The sequence below is a fragment of the Aythya fuligula genome, chromosome 9, assembly GCF_009819795.1.
Source record: "Aythya fuligula isolate bAytFul2 chromosome 9, bAytFul2.pri, whole genome shotgun sequence".
Classification (NCBI taxonomy): Eukaryota; Metazoa; Chordata; class Aves; order Anseriformes; family Anatidae; genus Aythya; species Aythya fuligula.
The window spans coordinates 2555462-2574131 of NC_045567.1; positions in this window are offsets into that span (position 1 = coordinate 2555462).

Sequence of the window (18670 nt, forward strand, 5' to 3'; positions counted from 1 at the left end):
AGCCCAACAAGCACAAAAAGCCTCCCCCGTCTCCCCCCTGGAAGCGCAGGATCAGCCCCCAGCTCCCTCAGACAGCGATCAGCCGGCAAGTAACAGAGCATGGGGTGGGGGCTCTGCAAAACTCACTGAAGAGCTGCTTTGATGCAGCAGCCCTCCTGTTAAAATAGTCGGTTGATGCACCAGAGAACAAACCTGAGTGAAAAAGCTAAGATAACATCCCTAAAATGTACATGCAACACTGTAAGTGATGTCTTAAACAAGAATAATTTAGTATTTATCAGCCTGGTTACTTTAAATCTTTATAACATTTGCAGTGTCATTCATGCCAGAAAGCTGTAAATACGAAGCATAAAATAGAATAAACCCATTTGCCTCCTGTCAGACTACAATATTCCCTTTTCTTCTGTTACAGTACATCATCTAAATAACTCCATTTGCTGTAAAACAACAGCAGAAAAATAATATATCACTTACTACTTACCCTATGCCACACTGATCAGCTAATATATTCCTTTTAAGGCCAAAAATATGTCATCCCCATATTTCTTTGTTCCTTTAAATGTCACCAAGCAGAAGACTGAATGTCATTTCATTATAGTGACTGCTTTGCTGAAATATTTGTCACAGTTTATTCAAATAGGTATCCTGCACTCTTTAAGGAACAGTATGTCAGCAAAATGTGCCTATAGTCATATATTTTAGATGGGGCACCATATTGACTGAATGACATTAAAGTTTACTAGATAGATACAAAGATGGGGGAAATAATACAGGTAAAAAAACAGGTTGCCTCAAAAAAATGATCATGCTGAAATACCAACATCTGTAAATATGAATATATGCAAAACATTACAGAAAATGTAAACTAAATATTAGAGCAACTAATATCCTGCAACCACCTTTGGTATGCCCACAAAAACCAGGAAGCCTTCTGTGCTCTGCTCCATTGAGTTCAAAGGTTAGTTTGACTATTATAGCTGTTACACTCCAGTTTCCAAAACAGTCTCATAGAGCCCAGCCTGCCTTGATGGATCCTCATTCCCATCAAAAATCAAACAGTTCCCGAGATGCAAAAGGGTAAATGTTTTGACTCATGGAAATACAAACCCATTAGTTAGACACAGGTAAAATAATGGAAAGGTCAATCCACACTCCAGTCTTCCTTAATAAAATGTAAGGATTGGCAATAGCACTGTCTGCTGTACAACTAGCTGCAATCACAGGGGCAGCATCTGACAGCCTACATCCCTTCCAGACCTATGTTACCCTTTGCATGAGCAGGGTCAGGGTGCAGCACAGGCCAGCAGCCCTCAGGGGCTGGCAGCCACAGGGACCCCCGAGGCTGGGGAAAGGCAGCAGGGTAGGCCCGGGGAACAGCCACGAGCCCAGAGGACAGGCAAGCCCACAGCAATGAGGTAGGTCTTCAGCAGCAGCCCCGTGGTCACAGACCAGAGCAGCAGGGCCCATGTCTGGCACAGGCACAGTCAGGGCTGGACACCAGCACCCTTCTGGTGGCCCCAGGCTGAGTGAAATGGGGTGCCTGGGCCATGGGGTGAGGGCCTGGTGAGACTGGCCAGAGCAATCAGTGCCCGTTAGTGCCCTCAGGGCCCTGACAAGTAGGAACAGAGATCTTTATTTTTAAATAATTAAACATTCGGCTGATAAAACTAATTGCACTTCTTCCATTTTGAACTTGGATTTCTCCAAGCCATTGGTGTAGTGCCACCAGACATTTTGATTCAAAACACCTGATTTATGAAGGAATAACTGGCCTAAAAACTGGCTCACTGACATTTCAAAATGCAACTGTCACTGGCAAGATGTCAACGAGCTGATGCATTTCTAGTGGCATCCTTTAGGATGCTGATTCCTCAGCTAGTATTTTGTGTTAGTAGTCTAGATGGTTACATAAAGCCATTGGAGGTAATGTTTAGTAGGAATAGAAAGATCAGTGTGGTAATAAGTAAGGAGGAAAGTATTTTTACAGATTTATCTGAATCATATATTTCAATCCAATACATCTACACAAATGCAAGCAGATGTGTAAGGGATGAGTAGACTATGGCTACAAAAGCAGTGGCTCAAATAAAGACTTGGAAGAATCACTTGTTCAGCAAAGCACAAGCAATGCTGTGGCAAAAAGAACTAATGCAATCTAGTGCATATAAAAAGTTGTCTTCTAGAAATAAGGTCTCTGCGCACACATTGGTGAAGAAACACTAAAAAACCTGCATCCACTTCTGATATTTATACTAAGAGAAAAATGGAAATATTAGCAATAGTTCAGAGTACTGAAAAATGATCCAAGGAACAGAAAACAAGCCTGTACAATACAAAGCATACACATTTCAAACTATCCAACTTTTTAAAGAAAAAAAAAATGACAAGGGACTTGATTACTTTGAATAGGTGTTTATATACAGAAAATAAATCTTGATAGTATGACCTTTTCAACCTTGCTGACACAGGCAGAAAGGTGCCCATTTGTTGGAACCTGTAGCTAGACAAACCTAATGTTGACATTTCCTGACCGTGAGGGCAATTAAATATTGCAATGGTTTATATCAGGAGAGATACTGGGTATACCTTTGCTTAGGCTTTAAACATGAGATTAGATATCCTTTTTCAAGGCAGGTTTTAATTCAGCTTTTGAAGAAATCCAGTTGTGTGCGGCTAGGCAGCAAGGCTTTCCTTAATATAAAGTCCCACTGCAATGCAACATTCTAGGTCAGAAGCATTATCAGGTACTTGCAAACACTGACCAGAGAGCAAGACCAATGGTCTCTGCAGTCCACTGAGTTTTTGCTCTTGTTTAGTCAGATGCTTACTGAAATTTTTGTTTGGGTTCCTTAGAGAGAAACAAACAAGTAACTCTGGTTGTTGTGAATATGGATGCCTAGAGATCGATCATCAAGTTTGGGCTCCCTTTAACTTACCCGCTCTTACAGTTTGCACTCATTGCCTTACAGTTTGACTCATTACTCTTTCCTATTTCTCTGGAGAGGCAGTTTTATCTACACGTCTGATCTTTGTAAGAGTTTAATTAGTAGTGTGTATTTTCAAAAGTGCAATGTGAAGAAAACCACTTTGACTTAAAAATGTTAAAAATGTAAGACAATAAAAATCCAAACTTTTAAAATATCAATTTTGGAAAGATATCTGCCAAGTTCTTTTTTTAATTGTCAAGCACAGCTCTGGGATGAAAATAAAATAGCAAGATTGCTATAGTTTACGGTCCAGAAAACTCTACAGAGGGCAGTTCTTCAGCACAAGATAAATTTATTTCATGTTGCTAAAAGTCCATTGGATGATTCCTGATGACTATAAAGCTGCCTACTTCTTTTCTAGTTGTGTGTCTAGGGTATACCACACCAAGACACAATGCTGGCATCACTTGGATAGCTCCCTGTGACTTCCACAGGGGTCTGTCTAGCTTAGTTCCAAAGCAGCTTTCAAACTGCAAGAGATGTACCCCTAAGTTAGACCCAAATCTGTTTGTTTTTTCCTTAGCTAGTTTAAAACTGGGACTAGAAGATAATCGATAAATTTGGGAGGACTATCTTCAAAAATATTTTGACTGAGAAATATTCTAATTCATTGTACAAAATACCAAGAAACATAAAACACACATTTTAATGAGGGAAACAAAAAAAACAAACAAACAAACAAACAAACAAAAAAAAACACACAAAGGACTTCCCACTAAAAATGATAAAGAAAATTTCTGTCATTGTGAGAGTAAAAAAACTACAGAAACAGTTCTTATGTTTGGTAGTTTGCCAGTAAATCAGAAAGGGCTGGTAAAAATACATTCATTGTGCAGAGGCCCCTCACTCTTGAAAAAACTCCTTTATTCACAGAGACAAGATTCTGCTCTCATATATAAAGCAACAACTCCTGTTAAGTCAATGGGAGTCGACTTGCATTATGCAGAGGAGACTTTTGGCCAGCATTTGTTTACAGTAGGAAAAAAAGCCTCTAACTATTGTTGAAAACTATTTCACTGCTTGTTTTTAATACAAAGGACTTGAAATGAGGAAAGCTCAATTTGTAGGAATTTAACTCCATAACTATTAGGCTTTTTGTCCCATTTATAACACAAGCAGTCAGAATTCAATTTCTTATTTTTTTTCACAGATAAATAAAAGAGCTTCTTAAAGCTGGTTTGAGAAAAGTTTATAATAATAAGGTATCTTTCTTAATTGCTGAAGCATTTTTTCTCCCGTTTTTAGCTAATACTTTGTCAGTGATAATTGAGTGAGGCACTGTTACTGACAAGGTCCAGTCTCTCCTGCAGGAGACGGGGGAAGTACAAGGACTGAGGCAGAAAAAGCAGCTGAGATGTTTGGCAACTGCAACAGAGGCAGAAAGGGCAAGGACAAGTGGAAAAGCAGTAGAAGGAGGGGCTAATGTTGGGGGATGACATACAGGAAAGGCAGGGTAAGGAGTCTGGGGCTAAAAATGGAGTTTAACGATGAAACTCATGTTAATTGTGCTGCTGAAAGGTGGTCCGTTCTCTCCCTACTCTGCTGTGCTCTCCCACCCTGGCTATGATTTTTAGCACTGGTGTTCATTCTACCCCATGATGACCTGATTCAGAAAGCTGACCTGAAAGAAAACTAATCACACAAGTATAATTCCCTGACTCAGCTCACAAGGGAGACCAGGGGAGACAGTCGGAGGAATGGGACTACCCCTTTCAGTAGCAGCCCACAATTAGATTGGCAGAACCACATCCTGAGTTCAGCAGGGGACGCAGGCAGCAGGCCAAGGAGAAAGCGAGCACTGGCTAAGCCAGGAGACGAAGGCTGAAATGAAGACTCCAGAAAGACGAAGAACTGGTGAAAAATTGATGCTAGAGGGAATGAGAGGCCTGGATAAGTGAGGTATGGTCTGGAAGAAAGGAGACGGTAGAAAGCAATTGCAGGAGTCTCTGTCCTCACTGCAGTGCATTCACGTCCTGCCCCTGAAACTAAATTGGAAAATGCTGAATTTCAATAAGCATTTACTACCACTAAACACTATCAGCAAAGTTTGTGATGCTAATTGTGAGCCCATGTGCATGTCTGATTGCCCTGTCATCACTGAAGATGCCAAGTTATTATTCTGATCAGTAATATATGCATGCAAAAGGCAAAAACCATGTGCATTAATTAACCTTATTGTTAAAAATGCTGGTATCATACCAACATGACAGTCTCATGATAACATTGACAAATCTGTAAGTTGTCAAAAATAGGAAAAGATAAATAATTTTTAAAAACACACAAAGGAACTTTGAATATCTGTAAATTAGAAAAATCCTTGAATTACAGTTCATATAGATTCGTAAAATAAATAGCTAAAGATAAACATGAAAGGTTCATGACACAGCTGAACTTTTCCCCTAAAAGTGATACCTACAAAACCGAATAGCTTTGGAAGACAAATTTTCATTTAACATCTGTTCTTTTTTATCCGGTATATCTGTTTAGATATCTATCACATGAAAGTGTTAATTTTTTTTTTTCCATTCAGTTTTCCTTCTCTGTCTACATTTCTCTAGTGATGTAAATTTAGTCTATACAATCCTGGTGGTTTGTGCAGATGACTGTGAAACACAGTAAGTTACCCCTCTAATTTACTTAAGTGCTACCGAGAAACTTCTGCGATGGGAACTGGTATTTTCAGTTTTCCCAGTCCAATTTTCTTCTGCCAGTCAAGTTACCGATTCACTTAGTGATCCTGAACAAATCGCTTGATTTAATTGTACCCATATCAAGCCAGCTGGATAACTAAGTAAAAAACGTCTCTTTATTGAAAACCAAATCATATGCCTAAACTGTGCCTTCCTAAGAAAACAAACATGGGTGAGACTGTCCCGTTTTCCCTGGGGACGATCATGAGGGAGTGAAGCATTCCAAATTCATTTCAAAACCAAGAAGACGGGTTTAAGTTTGGTCTTGAAAGATGTTTCAACTAATCAAGTAATTAAAACTTGGTTTTGCATAGAATAAATGATCTTAAATATTTAGTAGCATATTATTGTAATGTTTTTAAAGGATTCAGTATTTTTTAAGCATGTTCATTTACATGTTCACTTCAAACAGTCGAGATCTCAACTGTTGTGTTTTTAAAACATCTGTTGGCTTAATGAATGCTTGTGATTCATAAGGCCTATTATTAGTCCTTCTGAGCATACATTAGCTAAAAAAAATAGAGCAAGCTAGCTTTTATGTATCGTTTAGCAGAAAGTTCACTGTATTATATAAACCATTGCCCTGTAGTATTCCTTTAACTGATAAGAAATATATTATAACCTACTTATTCAGGGCATGTTTCATTTTATTTCCTAATCAAAATAGTGTGCATTATTGTGCATACTAGTGTGCACAATAGTGTGCATACTGAACTAAAAAATATTTAAACCAGCTGGTATATAGGAACAGCTCTTGACTAATGTATTTGAGGTTATTTACTAACTCTTTATAAATATTTCTCCCACTCCATGAAAACTATAGAACTAGATTTGTTAAAAGGCTAAGCACTTTCATCTCTCATTAACCATAAAAGATAATGAAGATGCTCAGCATTTTTTCAGTAGTGTCCTGAATCCATCTGTTGATTTATTCAGTCGTAGGGAGCACACCTATAGCAAGTACAGTCATGGAATGACACACAAAGTCACAAGACTTTTAAATTGAGAAAATGTTAATGTTGAAGCTATGCAATCAGTCTGTTTATTTATATGATTATGCAAGAGGAAGTTTGAAAAAAAAGAGAACTTTTGAAAATGGAAAATCATAGTCAGCTTTTTTTTTTTTTTTTTTTTTTTAACCAGTTTAACTGTGTGGGAATTCCACCATTACTCTATTTTTGGTCTGACTTCTTACAGCCTTTTTGTAAGATTACATTAGCCTTACAGAAAATTATTAAATAATTTTAAACAAAATCATAACCTCCTAACTGATTATTTTGGTTTTTAAGTAGATTTGTTTTTGAAAGAGCAGTAGATACACTTTGTCATCTATAATATATTTTTATAAACAAATTCTATAGAAATGATGTAAAAGAGGATCAAAAGTACTAATACCTCTATGCTCATTCTGCAGGCCCCTACAGGTTTAATTCCCAGTAAAAGCTACTGGATTTTCCCAAAAGGGCTGCCAATAAAGTTTTAAAATTATTTCTAAATTTTATTTTGCAATTTCTCTCACTTTAGAACCCACATATACGACAGGCCTTCCTTCTCTCCTAACCATAATGCAATTTAAAAATGTTCATTTTGCCACCTACTACCAGACACAATCTTTTGAAAGAAAAACATACTTAAAATGTGACTTGTAGATGTTCTCTATATACTCTAAGAGCAGCAGTGGTTTCTACCAGATGATGGTAAAATACAGGGTTTTAAATACATAGTGGCTCAGAGAAAGTTTTTTGCACATTTATACTTCAGATTAAAAACAAGAAAAATCCAGGCTCAAGTGCTCATGTAAGTAAAACTGCTATGTCTTCTCCCCATTCTATTCCCCCATGCCACCTCCTGGGATACTTCCCATACAGGAATAGTTTTTGAGTAGGAGGAACAGGAGTTTAGCCCAGTGAAAAGTTTAAAAAAAAAAAAAAAAAAAAAAAAACTGTCAAAATGTAGTCTATTTTGGTCACAGAGCCTATGAGAAAATAAATCTAACTACAGAAAGAATGAGTATTAAAAAAAAAAAAATCTACTTTTTTTTTTCTTTTCAAATTTCTCCTGCTGTAATTGTAATGGGTACTTTGTTATTATAATACCATCAATCTTCATTTTTTATTTATTTGCTAAACTGTTTGCTAACAGAAGAAAAAGTAATTTATAATAAAAGCCCATCTGCATAGATTTGTGCAAACGTAATTGCATATTATAACATTCAGTCCACAACATATTGATTATATATGAGAGATCTATTTGTTAACAAATTTAGGACCATAGAAATGGATTTTTATTTTTATTTTTTTAAATAATGCCATAATCCAAATAAAGCAAAGTACTTACAGTCATCCTGGTTCTGATTTCTGGTAGAAATCACAGTGCAGTCTTCCTCTGTGTGGAGGAGGACAATATATGAAGTTCATGAAGGAACTGCAGGTTGTATGTGCTATAAAGACTGGTTGTTAGTATTTAAACTTACACTGAACATAGTTGTTACTGCATTGCACATGACTCAAGGCTGCTGTAAAGCCACTAATCTAGCACTTCATGTCAGCTTGGACTACTGAAATTTGGCACATAAAAGAAGGTTATTAACACCAACAGTAGAGAGGAATGACTGTTGTTGTCCTGTTGTGTATCTATAGCAGAAAAATACAGCGTTAATCACATTTTAAACACTGCAGTCACAGAAGGGGAAATGGTATTTGCATAGGGTGTTTTGGAGGACAACTGGCAATGAACTCATGTTCTTAACATCACGTGTGTTGTACAGCAGATTTCTGGGATTCATTATGTATTTCCCAGTGTTCAAATAAAACTACAACAGGAAATACTCAACATCTGCCTCAAGTTTGACCTTGAAATACAGTTATACCTGTTCTCTCCCCTTCAGTAATTTTCAAGTGGTTGAGATAATCTCAGAGAGACCAGATCTTTGTTACTATCTTAAGTCACTACATCAATACCCACAGTAAAGTCTAGGTAGGGCAGCTATAATGTCTTGCATATACGTGTTCTGTATTTTAAAGCATTCTTAGAAGAAGGCTTAGTTTAAATGTTTATATTAAATTAGGCCTCTTCATTTAATCATTAAGAAACCCAGTCCATCTTAGCTACATATGCTGATCTACATATACGTACCCTTAAATAAACCAGAAGACAAATAAAGCCACAAATTGGAAGCTCAGCGGATGAATCGTTTATGCTGCAAAAGGAACAGTCAATAATTATTCTTAAATCGTGTTCTTGAACACAGACTTAAGAAATTCTAGATTTGTGGGGAGTCAGTCAGATTCAGGTTTTGCCATTACTGCCATTTCTTAGAATTAAGACACAAAAGCTGACTTTGTGCCTTCACTGCAATTCTCAGGCATGACCTTTGCAATATTTTTTTTTTGTCTTGCTGCAAAAATTATATCATTTTAATTTTCCGCACGGTATTTATTTACAAAACTGTATTCTGTTACTTTTATCATCATCTTTACATTTTAATTACATTTCTTACAAATTTCTTATCCTGTGATCAAAATACAGGTGCAACAATAACACTAAAGTGTTAAAGATAATTAAAATGGGGCAAAGATTGCGCTTAATTTATTTGTTTCTGGCTTATGCATAGATTCTAAGTGTGTATTTTATCTAAATGGAGCAGAGCATCTGAAGGGAGCAGATTGGCAGACCACCTTCGACTACCTTTTCTCTTATTCTTGCTGCAGCCTTCTGAGGACACGAAGCTGCCTGGAGAAGCTTTGACCCTTCCGGAGAAGCAGCTCTGGTGCAGAGGGTGGGGAGGGCAGGCAGAGGCACAGCAAGCAGGGAGCAATGGGCAGGAAAGCTGAAATGAATAAAACGGTTTGCTTACAGCAGAGAAAAGGCTCGGACCCAGACTTAGGGTGTTTCTCTAGAAACTCAATAGGGAGCTCTGTAAATTCCATACAGATTAGGAGGCTGCTGGAAGTTGCTCCAACAGAAGGCAAAATTGAGTAGAGGGATTTATCCAGTAAGGCACAGCAGGCAGGAGGTTTTTTGCAAATTATTGTATTATACATACATATAATGTTATGTATAATATATATGTATATTATATACACATATAATATGTATTCATGTGTACAAGATATATATGATATATATATACACATTACATATATATATACACACACGCACACATATTCCTGGTAAGAGAAGATTAATTCCTGAAATTAATTTAGCCATAACTCTTCAGATAGTTTTCTCTATTCTGTTTTAGTACATCCTCTATTATTTGAGTTCTTCAACAACACAGCAGGAAAAGATTCAATAAGGATCAATAAGGATCACCTAAAATCTAAACCCAGAAGATAAATTCCTGACAACAAATAGCTTTTAAATAGTCAAACATGGTCTCCACTGTTTTTCAGTCCTACAGAAACTTTCCCTGTTATTTATGATATGATTGTCAAGTCTGGAGACAAAAAAAAATAAATAATAAAAAAAAAAAATCTCTTGTATTCTAACTTTGTTTTTGTAATACCAATAAAGATAAAATCCTGACATGCATACTCTGCTGTTTCTTAGACATATGATTTCCACTTCTTTTAGGTCAAATTGTACATAATAGTTCAGTTTCTAGAGACAATTAGCTGATTAAGATTCCAATTAATTAAAAAAATCCTCCTTTCATATTACTTTTTTTTTTTTTTTTCTTCCCAGTTTGAGTCCAGTAGTGCTGGGTTCAGTGTACATCTTGTCTTGTTTTTAAACTTTTTTTTTTTTTCAGAATAAATCCCTTTGGCATCTGGAAACATGAAGTATTCCTTTACTAGAGCTCATAGCTGTTGCTCAGATAAGAAGAGGGACTATTTTTTTCTTAAGGGTATGTGCAATCCTAAACACATTTCCTACTGCACAGTTACAAATGTTTTTTCTAACTTTCTCTTTCATAAAAGTCTTCCCTGCTCCAAAAAGGGTTGACATTAAGCACAAAGTAAACAGAAATGCTGCTGTCTGAACTTGAAGCAGCAGAACAGCCTTCAAGAAATCCTTAGGGTATCACTCAGAACTATACAGATAAGCATCTGTGCCCACAAAGACTCTTGTAATAAAAAGATTTTTTAATTGAGTTCTACTGAGCACAAATATTGTGCTCTCAAGCTGTTCGAGTGTCTTTTTTTCCTCCCTGTTACCCTCCCTATTGCTTATATAATAAAAGCCATTTAAGATGACAATAACATGTTTTCACTAGAAAAAAAAATTGTACAAAGGGCTATGCAATAATCTTTAAATCATACATTAAGCAACTACAAAATTGGTAGGTAAATCAACCTTCTAGAGATGAATACACAAAGTTCATTGCAGTTTACTTAGTATGAAGTTAGATGGTCTGGTTTTATCCTTATGGTTGTAGGCTAAATAATGTTTTTCAATTATTGTTGGAAAATACATTATTTTCTTCTGAATGGTCTATCTATTTTCATGTCATCTGGGTGACCTAAAGATATATGTTAAAGTCTGAAATACTGTTTCTTCATTCTTTATCAGTTCTACTGGTACAAGACTTAAATGCAGTCTGCTAGCTACATAAAGGAAAAAATAAAAATAAAAAAGGATTGTTCACCTGGTTTACTATAAATTAGAATCTATTTGCAAGCTTGTTAAAAAGATTCAGACAGCATTTCCTCTCTTGCTATTGTAAAAAAAAAATATATATATGTATTCATTGTTTGCTTAAAATAATAGCTTTTACAGAATGACTATTTTTTTTTCCTTACCGGAAGATTGGAGGAACAAAACACAATTAATGCATTTGCTGCCATTCCTGATTAAAATGAAGATTTAAAGCCCTGTATATCCTGTCTTAAATTAATTTTAAAATGCTTATTTTCCAGCTAACGGTCAAGATTATGGTCATTTTGGAATAACAGTTCTGGAGCAACAGCTGTTCCATGGGTCCCTGAATAACAAAGTATCCTTGTGTCTATCCAGAAAAAACAAGGGTCTCAGAGGAGCTACCTGAGATTCAGGGAGAGTAGACAAAAACTGAGGATGTTTTTTCATAAAGCCCACTAATTACAACTTCCTCCCCTCAAAAATAATGATTTCCATTATTGTTTTAATTTATAATTCTCAAAATAAAAACTTTCCCTCTATTTTAGCTCTATGCTAGGGACTAAACAGATACATTTACCTGACTGATCTCTCAATTAGTCCTGCATAAATATGATTGGGACAAAAGGCTCAAGGGATGCACAGAATTTATATTCAAGGGGTAAAGAGAAGATAATTTAATCACACGTCTGTTCGTGGCTTTATTAGCATAAAAACCTTGTCATACTGTCACAGATTACAGCTACATGGACTTTCTTTGACTTCAGACTTTACCAAACATCTTCGCCTTCTCACTGAAACAAAGGCATGCAAAATGTCTAAGAACTTAAAGTATCTTTGATTTATAGCCCACTTCTGCTTAGAGATTGCTCTGAAGTCACTAGCATGAGCCCTGAAGATACAGTGTAAACTGCATCATAACTAATTCACCACTTTGGGGGAAGGCCAAGTTTCAGAACTAATGCATTCAATTAATCTGGCTTTTCTTCTTCCAGAAAACACTTTGGAGGAGTACAGTTGCTTAGATTCAGTAAATCTCAGTATTTTTAAAAGAACGGAATATATGGACTTCTGAAAATCAGAGTCATATTTAATTCAACAGTAAAAGTGGTTAAACAGTTTCCGTGTGGTACGAGATCAACATTCACAAAAGCAGCAACTTTTATCTACTTAAGAGAAAAAAGTACAAGTTGGTAATGAACCAGCTGAGAATACCCCACGGCCGCAATGCTGTGTGTTTGCTGGTCCATATTTAAATTTGGAAGTGAATCAATCCATATGTTAAGCAAATTCTTACAGTGGTGCCATTCTGCAGCCTGCTTCCCTCACTGCTGTTAGTTTCCCAGATGAAAAGGAGCTGCTTAAGGCAAGGAAACTGCTTGTTGGCAGCAAAATAAGCTAGCTCGGTAAGAGATCAGGAGGTTTCAATCTCTTGGCAAGAAACCAAAGTTTCCTTCCTTCCTTTGTTTAAAACACTTGATCCACTATTCTCTGTACAAGGCATATGGAAAATTATAAAGACATTATCCATTTCTTTATTCCTTTCCCTGCTTAGAACTTGGGTAACATAGGAGTCCGAAGTAAGACTGAATATAAGAGTACATATTTGTTATTAGTTCTCATGGGCAGCAGATTCTGGATTAGCTTGAATTCATGAATTAAGAGGCCGTGTCATCCAGCATCTGTCACCACATTTTCAGTGACATCAAAAAGAAAACGGTTTGATTCAGAATTGACACAGAGAGATGGGGAGGGAAACAAAAACATGTTCACCACAGAGCTGTAAAAATGAGAAAAATGACCTGGGGGAAATTCAGAAAAACTGGTATTTGAATACTTGTCTATTACTTGATTTAACAGCAAATTCTCATTATGGGATCTCGTACACTGAGAGGAAAGCATGATGAACTACTGATTCTTAGAATGACTCAGACAACATATCATTAACAGATTATTTAAGCAGCATATGAATTGTCTTTACCATTTAATACAGAACACATTTTGGAATTTCTTCTTCTACATAGCATGAAAAGATGCAGTTGTTCAATACAGCTATAGAAAATAGCTGCCCACATTTAAGTTGCATTATTTTTCTAAATATCAGGACTTTAAAATACAAATTTAATATTATTTTTTTTAATGATGAGAATATTGCTGCTTGCACTATTTATTAAATAAAACCAGATCTGAGTATCAATAGATCTATAAATATCTAATAATTACACAACCTTTTCACAATCTCTCAGAGTTTGTACTTTTTAATGCTTTACCTTAAATATTTTAGTGCAAGTGTGTTTTGACAGCTCATTAGTTTGATGCTGGGTTCCAGATTTCAGCACCATCATTTTTCACTTTCAGTGTGTTAGCAAGGGCAATCAAAAGTTTACATACTTGTATGTGGTCTTGGAAACATAGCTAGCCTGTCTTAATCAAACACCCAGACTTAAATCTTTGACTTTACTCTAGGTAGAAGGATACTTAAATCGGTCTTCTCAAACCTTACTTAATATTAGGATGAATATTTACTTCTATGTGGATGCTCATTTAAATTGCTCGTACCACTGGTACAGTTTATTTGCAGGCAAGTAATTGTCCTAAGGAACTGATGGGAGGTAAAACCAGCCCCTTTTTATTTTTCTGCTTTTGGAAAATACTCTGTAAACTGTAGCCTAATTGTCAATGTATGTTGATGTCATATTTTACATCTTTTTGGACATCAGTCCAAACAGTTAATTGTTGATCTCTCATTACATTTTTAAGGTTTCTCTGTGTTTGTTTTTTTAAACCAATTTCACCATGGTTTTGTAGTCAAAAATAGTCTCTTATCTGTCTCCAGAAATGCATTAACAAAGAAATGTTAATGGGTGATAGAAGTCAGTCTGTAGGAAGGGAGGAAATAGATACCTTCAGAACAACAAGAAGGAAAATTCCCTGTATTCATCAGAATAAACTTCTTTTCCTAATGACTGCTTTCAAACCAGCTTCATAGTTCTTGCATAACTAGGAAAGAATAAAACAGACTTACAAAACAGACACGATATTTGACATTTCTATTCTTTCCAATGTCTTTCTGTATAAGCTCAATGGCGAGTTTCCTGCTGTTGTTCACAGTATCCTGTCAGTATTATGTCTTGAGAATAGAAACAACATTCTTTTGGGCTTGTTTACAAATTAGGCATACGTCTCCAGCTTACTACAGAGGAACAGGCTGGACTGATAATTAGTGCTAGTTGTTCTTGATGAACATGATGTAACTATTACTGTTAATGATAAAAAATACCCATACTTTTTACTACAAACTTAATTCCTTCACTCACACAAGAAGCACACAAACAGGAATGCTCTAGGGGTCTCCCCATTTGGTATCATTGCAGACATCATCCCACCAGTTCCACACTGATCATAGAAATACCAAGGTACAGCTCCACAGTCATTTGATCTGGACAAGAATTTCCTAACAGTCTGCCTGAGCTGCCCCAGTGCATCATGCAACATAACTTTTTTCCCATCTTATTTCTCTGCACTTTCATATTCCTGAAACCACTTACAAACTGCACACTGATGACACCAGAAGCAAGCTCAAACCCTCAGAAACAACCACCATGGTGATCAGACTCTGCTCTGTCTTCCTGAGAAGGCCAGAATATTGGAAGGATTTATCGAGTAGTTGCATCAATATACATGTATTTCCATAGAGGGACATGTAGCTAAGCACTGCAGGCTAACAATGTACATGTAGTTAAAAGAAAGCTTTCATCGTTCCAGAGGTATTCAGAATAGCCAGTATTTCTGTGTGAGTGTTTGCTGACAGGATTGTTCAACAACAAATCTGCTCGTACTTGCATACTTGGGACCTTTTGCCCCAGCAATTCAAAAATCACGAGACATGTCTAGCACATCCTATGTCATGTTTCCATTAAGTCTTGCAAAGCAAACCTAACTGAACGTTCCTGTACAATAGCTGTTTTTTTAAACAGTTACTCCACTATTGTTAACTGAACTACAAGTTATGACAACTGATACATGCACAGTCATCCCTTTGGCATTCTTTGTAAAAACATGAATCACAGAAACATTCATCATGAGGAACTCCCATCGTAAGGATACGCATACAGCGTGTGATTCAGTCTTGCTGTATCTTTCCACCCTGTTAAATACAGCTGTCAGAACAACCTGAATGAATCATATAGGCCAACATGTAGCTTTGGTAAAGATCTCTGATAAAACACATCAAAATTAATTAGTTATGTTTAGCTTGAAGTAATGTTTGTGTACTGAAGAAGAAGAAAACTTTTCAGTCCCCTTGAACCAAACATTTTAATAGCATGCCATTGGTGTACATTAATCAAAAAGCAAAAAACTTAAAAGAAATTGGCCTACTAACAACACTCAGGCACTGAAAAGCATGCATGAAGACCACAAGCAGGACGAAATAACTATTAGAACTGATTGTGCTTGCACCCAGTCAACAGGAAAGGGAGAAATTAACCACTGCAGCTGCCCCAAAGAGTTCTGTTGCTTTTCCAATGACATAAAATATATAGAAGCCCTTTCAAAAAGGCTCATTTTTTTTCCTGTGCTTTCCCCCCCTCCCCCCAAAGCCTTTCACCAGTTGAAGTAGATTGACTGAACTGCTGTTGACAGCTATTCTTTATGGCACTTTTTGTCTGTTCAACCTAGAGAATTAACATGAAGCTTCCCTGAAAGTTGCTGGCTTCACTCAGAACCGCGCCTGCTTTGTGTAGGCAACAGAAGAGGATACAGATGAAGAGATGCATTAAGAACAATACATCACGCCACATAAAGGAAATGAACTCAAGAATGGTGGGAATGGTACTTCACCAAGATGTCACCAGCTATCTGCATTCTTGCCATGGAAGCAGGTACTTGCACTGTAAGAGACACAGTGACACCCCCCGTGGTCTGGCCCTTCCTCTTTCAAAGGCAAGAGATGCCCAAGAGACTTCCCTTCCCTTGTGAACACCGAGTATTTATTCGCATTTTGCAACTGAAAAGGGCTAACTGGTAAGAATTTTATACTACTTTTGCTCAGGTTCAGACAGTTTAAGTAAACAAAGGTCAGAGAAACACCAAACAATGATTTCCCAAAATCATTTCCCAAATCAATGATTTTCCCAAAAACCAAGCCTATTTTTTAAATGAGATACTAGGTTTGGAATTATTCATTGTAATAATGCAATGGCTAATTTAAAGAAAAAAATCAGATGCTTAATTGAATTTGCTTTCAATTTCTGTCCATGCATTCTTTAATGTGTCTATGAAGCTCCCTAAGGCTATCATAATGCGATGATTCAAATGTACTCTCTAAGAAGAAGTGATCATAGATGACCTTTACTCATAACAAGTTATATGTCTCCTCATATAAACGCCAGTAATTTCTTCTATCCATAGATATCAAAATTGATGGGTTTGTCACTGGAAAAAGTGTGCTTTTCTTTTAGTTAAAACAAAACTGAAAACAATAACAGCAACAACAAAAAAAACATCAGAAATTGTAGAACTTTATCATCCTGTGGCACTATGAGCCACAGTTGCTAAGATCTCAATTCTTAATTTAAATCCTATTATAGAGGAAAAAAAACCCTACATATAAAATATTTTAACAACTGATTATTGTATAAATTATTTTAAATATTTTGATATTAAAAATCTAATGACAAAAAGATACAAGTGATTATCATAGCATAAAAGAAGCAATTTATATATTTTTTTTTTAATGTAAATGAGATGAGCATTCTTCTCTTAATCATAGATCTGGATATCCAGATCAGAAAAATGTTATATATATCATTAAAAGCTGTGAAAACAACAATATTCTCAATACAGTATTACAAGCATTTTATTTCTAAAAAATTAATGCTGATATTAAAGGCATATAAAATCACACATCGTTTTATGGCTATATTGCATAGATGCACGTGTCTGCTTTAACTAGAAATCTCATCTCAGTTCCATTTTTCTTTCAGTAGTGACATTTGTTTATGGTTGAAGAAATAACTATCTCAAACATTAGGTTTGCTAACAGGCTCTTAACTTTATGTTAAGATGCCTTACCTGATACTGATGCTACTAGAAGGCCTGGAAATTGCATGCAGGTTCCAATTATTAAATCCATTTCATACTGGCATAGAAAAGCGAACTACTTGCTGCAACACAAGGTGCTTATTGACTAGCTGAGCCTTTGCCTTTACAACCTAAGGTATACAGCTAGAGCTTTATTGACACTGATAAATAATCTCTACAAACAATGATTTCATTAGGTTAATACTAAAACTCGCTTTGCCTCTGTGCTCAGTGAGACCAGTAGAGTAAATGGTAAGGGTAACAGGAATGGTATCAAAGAAAGTTTGTACTTGAGATACAATGGAAAGCTTTTCCTTTTATATCCTCTCTGTGCCAGCAGCCTTTCTTCAGTGTTGGCTAGGGTACTTTAAAAGATATTCTTAGACAAACAGATTTCAAGCTGTTAAGAACCTCATATTTCAGCCTACTTCTGTTAAATTTATGAAGTAGTTCTAATAGTAATAAGTAAAACAAGACAGCATCATTTCTCCTATAAAGCTCTGTAAAGACAATCACTAAAGAGTGGCCAGGGTACTCAGTAGTCTTTCATGGATGGCATTTAATCCAATAAGTTCACAATTTAGTTTTTTAGATTGTATTAACACTTGAATGCATCTTAACTGCCTGGAAAAGAGGCAGGCAAGTGCGGCAGCCACAAAACTGGCAGAGGACAAAAAAGGGAGATAGCCAGAAGAAAAAAAAAAAAAAAAAAAAAAAAAAAAAAAAAAAGTGGTTTCAGAGTACATAATTTTCTTTTGCCACAAGAACTTAAGTATCTCACAAGGACAAAATTATTCTCTTCCTACAACTTTATCCCCCATTTTCTATCATAATCACCTATCTACATTTCTATCGTAAACTTACTCGATCAGTACTTTAGACTTAGGCCCTGATCCTGCACAATTGTACATACATTTTAGTTTACTCATGTGAGTAAAATCATCGGCTTCAATAATATAATTCATCATAGGCGTAAATCTTTTAGGATTGCTGGCTTTGGTTTGTTAAGGTGAAGCAGGATGTTAAAAGTAACTTTGCTCCTGAAAGCGTAACAAGGAACTTTATAGTGGCAGGAAGAAGAAAAGAACCATGCCTTTCAAAGAGCCTTTAAAAAAAAAAAAAAAAAAGCTGAAATTAAATTTTAAAAGATGCATTCAAAATGCTAACAGAAATACATTTATAACCTTTGCTCTGTTCTACCTCTTCAGGGTGCAAATACTAATTGTTCATGTTCTGAAATAGAGAATTTTAGAAAATTAAAACCAATAATGTTAATCTGACACATTTTTTCTGTAATACACTGTGCCAAACTGTGCATTATCAGACTAC